Here is a 6148-nt window from a genome sequence, read left to right as displayed (position 1 = left end):
CCATCTGAGATAGTCATAATATACCTCTGAAAAGAGGAAAAAAGGTCTGTAAGGGATAACATGATGTAACACAATGCACAAGCCCTGAAGTGTGTTGTCCCGGATATAATTATTCTAATTATTATATATACTTTCACGTTACATAAGAATAGTCCCGCAAACAAGTTTCTAGTTGTTGTAAATATTAAATTGGAAGTTTTTAATGTTATTTTATTGTAATTAATTAAAATGAAAGAAGCCTCTGTACTGGTCTCAATCACTCAGAATGGGCATAACCTATGCTCGCCAGTTTGTGACTAAGCAGGCCCACTGCAGGGCTCTATAATTGTCCCAGGAATGGCTGGGCATGCTGTTCTCAGCAGATGTCTCCCCACCAGCACCCACCCACTCCATGCACTCCCATGCAATGGGATGGGAACCTCCCAACCCACCCATCCAGCGGGATCAGAATCCTCATACACCCCTACAAGGGGATGAACAGCCCCTGCATCTTCCCTTCCCCACACAAAGGGATTAGAACCCTCTAATCCCCCAGACCCTGCCATCCCCAGGCACAGGCAGAGAGAGTTCCCCATTACCACCCTTACTTCTCTGTTGCTGCTGGAGGCAGTGCTGCCTTCAGAGTAAAGACTGGCATCCCGTTGGTCCCGCAGGACTCGCTGCCATAATAGTGGAAGTGGGATAAAAAGTCAAGAAACAGTGTGGGAGCAGGTGAAAGTGGGAGTGGGCATTGTGGGGTGGGATGGGAGCAGGATTAAAAAAAGGCCTCCTGTGCCACAAACAAATGAATGCTCCAGTCAGCAGCTGCTGGTTTCAGGCCACACAGCTCTGAAGTTCTGCATTGCTGCTGACAGCAGCGCTGCATTCAGAGCTGGGTGGCTGGAGAGAGGCGGCTGCTGGCCAGGGGCCTTGCCCCCCCAAATATACAAGTCAAACTATGCCTATCATTGTCTGCCATTACAGGATTTTTCCTCGCATATTTTCTGATGAGAGCTCACCAACCCCTAGGGGTACAGCACCCCAGTTTGAAAACCATTGACCTAGAGGATAGGAGGGTGATTTGTCAAGAACAAATCATGCCAAACCAACCTAATGACCTTCTTTGACAGGGTTACTTGCCTAGTGAATGGCAGGTGGGAGGGGGAAGAAGTAGACATGATATATATTGATTTTAGTAAGACTTTTGTCCCACATGACATTCTTATAAGTAAAGTAGTAAATGATGAAATTACTGAAAGGCGGGTGCGCAACTGGTTGAAAAACCACACTCAAAAAGTAGTTATCAATGGTTCACTGTCAATGTGGGAGGGCATATCTAGTGGGGGTCCAACAGGGGTCAGTCCTGGGTCTGGTATTAGTCAATATTTTAATTAATGGGATAATGGAGTGGAGAGTATGCTTATAAAATTTGAAGATGACACCAAGCTGGGTGGGGTTGCAAGCACTTTGGAGGACAGAATTAGAATTCAAAACAACTTTGACAAAGTGGAGAATTGGTCTGAATTCAGTAAGATGAAATTCAATCAAGTTAAGTGCAAAGTACTTCACTTAGGAAGGAAAAATCAAATGCATAAAAAATAAAATGAGGAATAACTGTGTAGGATTGGCATCACAGCATCTGCCATGGGCCATTTACAATGGATATGGAATCAACATCATCTTAGTATGACAACCAAGTTCAGGATTTATTCAAGCTGTATCCTCCCCATACTGTTGTACGGCTGCGAAATATGGACACTACGTCACAAAGACTGGACAAAGCTAGAGGCTTTCCACACAAAATGTCAACGTCATATACTGGGCATAAAGTAGAATGTAATGCAGATGTTTATGGTTGTTCGGGCCTACAGACTACTGTGGCCATTGTCCGCAGGCGGTGCCTTAGGCTTTTTGGACACGTCGCAAGGATGCCACAAGACATTCCAGTGAACACCGTTCTCCAGGTGGCTAGTAATATCCGGGATAAAATTCCACCAACTGAGAGGTAGAGGTGGCCCAGAGGCAGACCCCCATTACATGGGTTAATCAAATCTGTTCTGATGTTGGACTCTCAGGTTGTCAAACATTTGCAGTTGTGCAGGAATGGACCAAATGGTGAACGATCGCTATGGCCGACTCTCTGGCTAAGCAAAGAAGAAGAACTGGGTAGGCAGTAGTACATAGCTAACTGGTGAATGCCAGTGAAAATGAGGTAGGATCAAAGGCTAAAATAGGGAAAGAACAAGTTAAAAATTACTTAGACAAGTAACTATCAAGGTGGTTAAGCACTGGAATAAATTGCCCAGGGAGATTGTGGAATCTCCATATTTGAAGATTTTCAAGAGCAGGTAAGACAAACATCTGTCAGGGATGGTCTAGATAATACTTAGTCCTTCCATGAGTGCAGGGACTGGACTAGACATAGGTGCTGGAACTAGGAATGGTGGGAGTGCTGCCACACCCCCTGGCTTGAAGTGGTTTTCATCATATACATGGTTTACAGTTTGGTTCAATGCTCTCAGGACCCCCACTATACAAATTGTTCCAGCACTCCTAGGACAAGACAACCTCTTGAGGTCTTACAATTCTATGATTCTATACTGCTGCAAATGATCTGGGGGTTATAGTGGATCACAAATTGAGTATGAGTCAACAATGTGATGCAGTTGTGAAAAAGGCTATCCTTATTCTGGGGTGTATTAACAGGAGTGTTGTGTGTAAGACATGGGAGGTAATTGTCCCTCTCTACTAGGATTGGTGAGGCCTCCATTGGAGTATGCTGTCTAGTCTTGTGCACTAGACTTTAAGAAAGATGTGGACAAATTGGAGAGAGTCCAGAGGAGAGCAACAAAAATCATAAAAGGCTTAGAAAAATATAACTAGTGAGGAAAGGTTAAAAAAAACTGGGCATGTTTAGACTTGAAAAGAAAACGGAGTGAGGGGGGTGGGGGAGAAAACCTGATAGCCTTCAAATATGTTAAGGGCTGTTATAAAGAGGATGGTGATCAATTGTTCTCAATGTCCACTGGAGGTAGGACAATAAGTAATCAGATTAATCTGCAGCAAGGGAAACTTAGGGTAGATATTACGGAAAACTATCTATACAGAAAGTTAAATATTAGAATAGGCTGTCAAGGGAGGTTGTGGAATCCCCATCACTGGAGTTCTTAAGAAAAGGTTAGACAAACACCTGCCATGGATGGTCTAAGTTTACTTGGTCCTGCCTCTCTGGAGGGGGCTGCACTAAATGACCTCTCCAAGCCCCTTCCAGCTCTACATTTCTGTGATTCTATGTAGCTGTTCAGGGAAATTAAAACAGCGGAAATAAATATAGAGAGAGACTTCTATTCCCATAGTGTAATGATCACTGCTTGGAATTATCTGCTCCCAAGGATAAAGGCAGAATTCACTTTAATTCAAAGTGGAAAATGGTATTTTTTTTAAAGATACCATCTCCACAGGGTTCTCATTCTTCTGGTCTCATGCTCCCACCATGAGACGGAGGCAAACTCCTCCACTTCAGAGCTTTTGGTCTTTAAAGGTAGTGGTAGTTAACTGAGAAAAACCATACACACCGAAGGGCAAAGTACATTGTGGTTTTCCCGTCACCTGAAATGTTGTTTCTCACCATAGTTATTATTGATCTAAAAGGATTGCATCAAAATGGAATTTTGATTGCTTCGCTTACAACTGTAACTTGGCAGGTCTTGTCATGGCTCATATTCTCTGATCCGGGAAAGCCTCTCTGTTTCAGTTCAAGCCATGTGGGTGCTCCCTGCATACCTTCATGCAGCACAAATGTTTACAGCCAGGTTGTAGGAAACATTTCTAGTCCAGTCCCTTGATACCATGCTTCCTCGGTTTATCTGTGACTTCCTGCTGGGAGGGTCGCAGCTGCAGTGTGGAGGGGAGGCCCTGAGGGGGGTTGGGGAGCGAACCCACCTGCACTTACCCCGCAATGGTGGCTCCTGTGTCCTGTGGGGCTAGGCCCAGCTGCCTGCTCTGAGTATTGTGACTTGGCACACAGGGTCGCAGCTCCACTTTCTCAAATTTGGCCCAGCTGCCCAACCCCCATCATAACAGAGGAGTGATAGGGCCAAACCTGAGCGAGTGGTGCTGTGACACCGGTCACAATACCCAGCCACCGCTGCCCATGCTTGAGGTGAGTTCATGGCAGCTCACTCTCAACCTCCAGCACCAGCCATGGGGGACACAGGAACTGCTACTGCCTATGCCCAGGGTGAGTGTGGGATGGGCTCGCTCACTAACCCTCACCCACCCCGAGGCCTCCCCTCCTCACCGGGCTAGGATTAGGGTTCTGGTCCCATGGTGGAAAGTGCTGCTGTGGGTGGCTGGTGCCCCCTCATTTGTCAGGACTTTTTTTTTTTTTCTCAAAAATCATGGAGCCATCACTAAACCTGTGACTTCTACTAAGTTTAGCAGGACTGCTCCATGACTTTTAATAAAAAATGCCCTGACAAATCTGCAGCCCTGCTTCCCCCGGTGCCGAGTGGGTGGATAACACTCCCTAATCACAAGTTTCAGAGTAACAGCCGTGTTAGTCTGTATCCGCAAAAAGAAGAACAGGAGTACTTGTGGCACCTTAGAGACTAACAAATTTATTAGAGCATAAGCTTTCGTGGACTACAGCCCACTTCTGGATCCGAAGAAGTGGGCTGTAGTCCACGAAAGCTTATGCTCTAATAAATTTGTTAGTCTCTAAGGTGCCACAAGTACTCCTACTCCCTAATCAGAATGGGGAGCACTTACTTCCCATGTAATTCTGGAACTGACTGCAAGTAGGGACTGAGGTACTTGCCCAGGTCTCACATGGAACTCTCATTCTTTTAGAGAGCTAATAAATCCTTTGGTCTACCAAGGGGGGTTGTGCTGGAAGAATGACAGCCAAGTGAGGATCAGATCTGAAGATACACCTCTACCTGATATAACACGAATTCGGATACAACGTGGTAAAGCAGCGCTCCGGGGGGGGGGGGCGCTACGCACTCCAATCGATCAAAGCAAGTTCGATATAACGCGGTAAGATTTTTTGGCTCCCGAGGACAGCGTTATATTGGGGGAGGTGTACCAGCAAGACAGAGAAGCAGAATTACAAGTAATTTTTCCTTACTTATATACAGCAAAGATAGTGAGGGCATAAATGAGATTTCAGTGCTTAACCACAACAATCTTATCCCCATAACAAAAGGTGAAAAATGTGGGCTTTGAGCTTCTCCCCCTTCCCCATCCATGTGCCCTGCAGAATTGAACAGTGGAGATGTTAGGCCCAGAAGAGCCAGAGCCAGTGGCCTGCTTCCTTCTCTTCACCTTCCTCTCCCAAAGAAACTACCACCAGAATTGTTGCTGGGAGCCCAGAAAAGACACTCCTTTATAGGTATCTTTCTTTTCTTATTTTTGTTACCTACTGAATCGCAAATTGTGTGTGTGGAGGGGGTACATAGGGGAAAGTACACTGGGGTAAAGAGGTGCAAGAAAGATGACTGCTCCCCAGCACAGCTCCACTTTCCACATGCCAATTTAAATAACTTAGAGAACTGGGAGGCCCTAAAACCTCACCTAACAAATAGCTGGAGATCCCCAATGCCAATATGTTAGTACGGAAATGCTCTTTGGATATTAAAATCTTCTTTGCAAGCTGCCAGAGAGAAGCAGTGGGACCCACTGAGGTGCTTCCTGTAGCCAATATTCCACATGCAAACAAAGTACAATGGAGAAAGATTGGCAGACATTAGAGAATTACTGATTGAAGTAACATCAGTACAGTCTGAGATGCAAGCTTCTTTCAGGGAATTCTAATAAAAAGTAGAGTAACTAAAGTTGAAGCAGGCTTAAACATTTAAACATAGTTACGGATGTGGATAGGGGACTTTTGGTGGTTGAGAGCAAGGAGCTACAAAATGGATGATTTGGAGAATTGGGAGAGAAGAAATAACACAAGAATGAAAGGACTCTCAAAAAGGACTCACAAAGGGAGACTGCAGGACTCTTAAAAATATTGAGCCCTTCTTAAAGAAACTCTTGGGAAAGGAGAATTTCCTTTGTAGATAGCCTGAGCACACTGTATACAGTTTCCACAACACGGTGAGAGTAATTAACCATTGGTACAATTTACCAAGGGTCTTGGTGGATTCTCCATTAATGATAATTT

This window comes from Malaclemys terrapin, chromosome 1 (genome assembly GCF_027887155.1).
Source record: "Malaclemys terrapin pileata isolate rMalTer1 chromosome 1, rMalTer1.hap1, whole genome shotgun sequence".
Taxonomy (NCBI): Eukaryota; Metazoa; Chordata; order Testudines; family Emydidae; genus Malaclemys; species Malaclemys terrapin.
The sequence above is the reverse complement of the archived record's forward strand: the minus strand, read 5'-3'. Positions refer to the sequence as shown.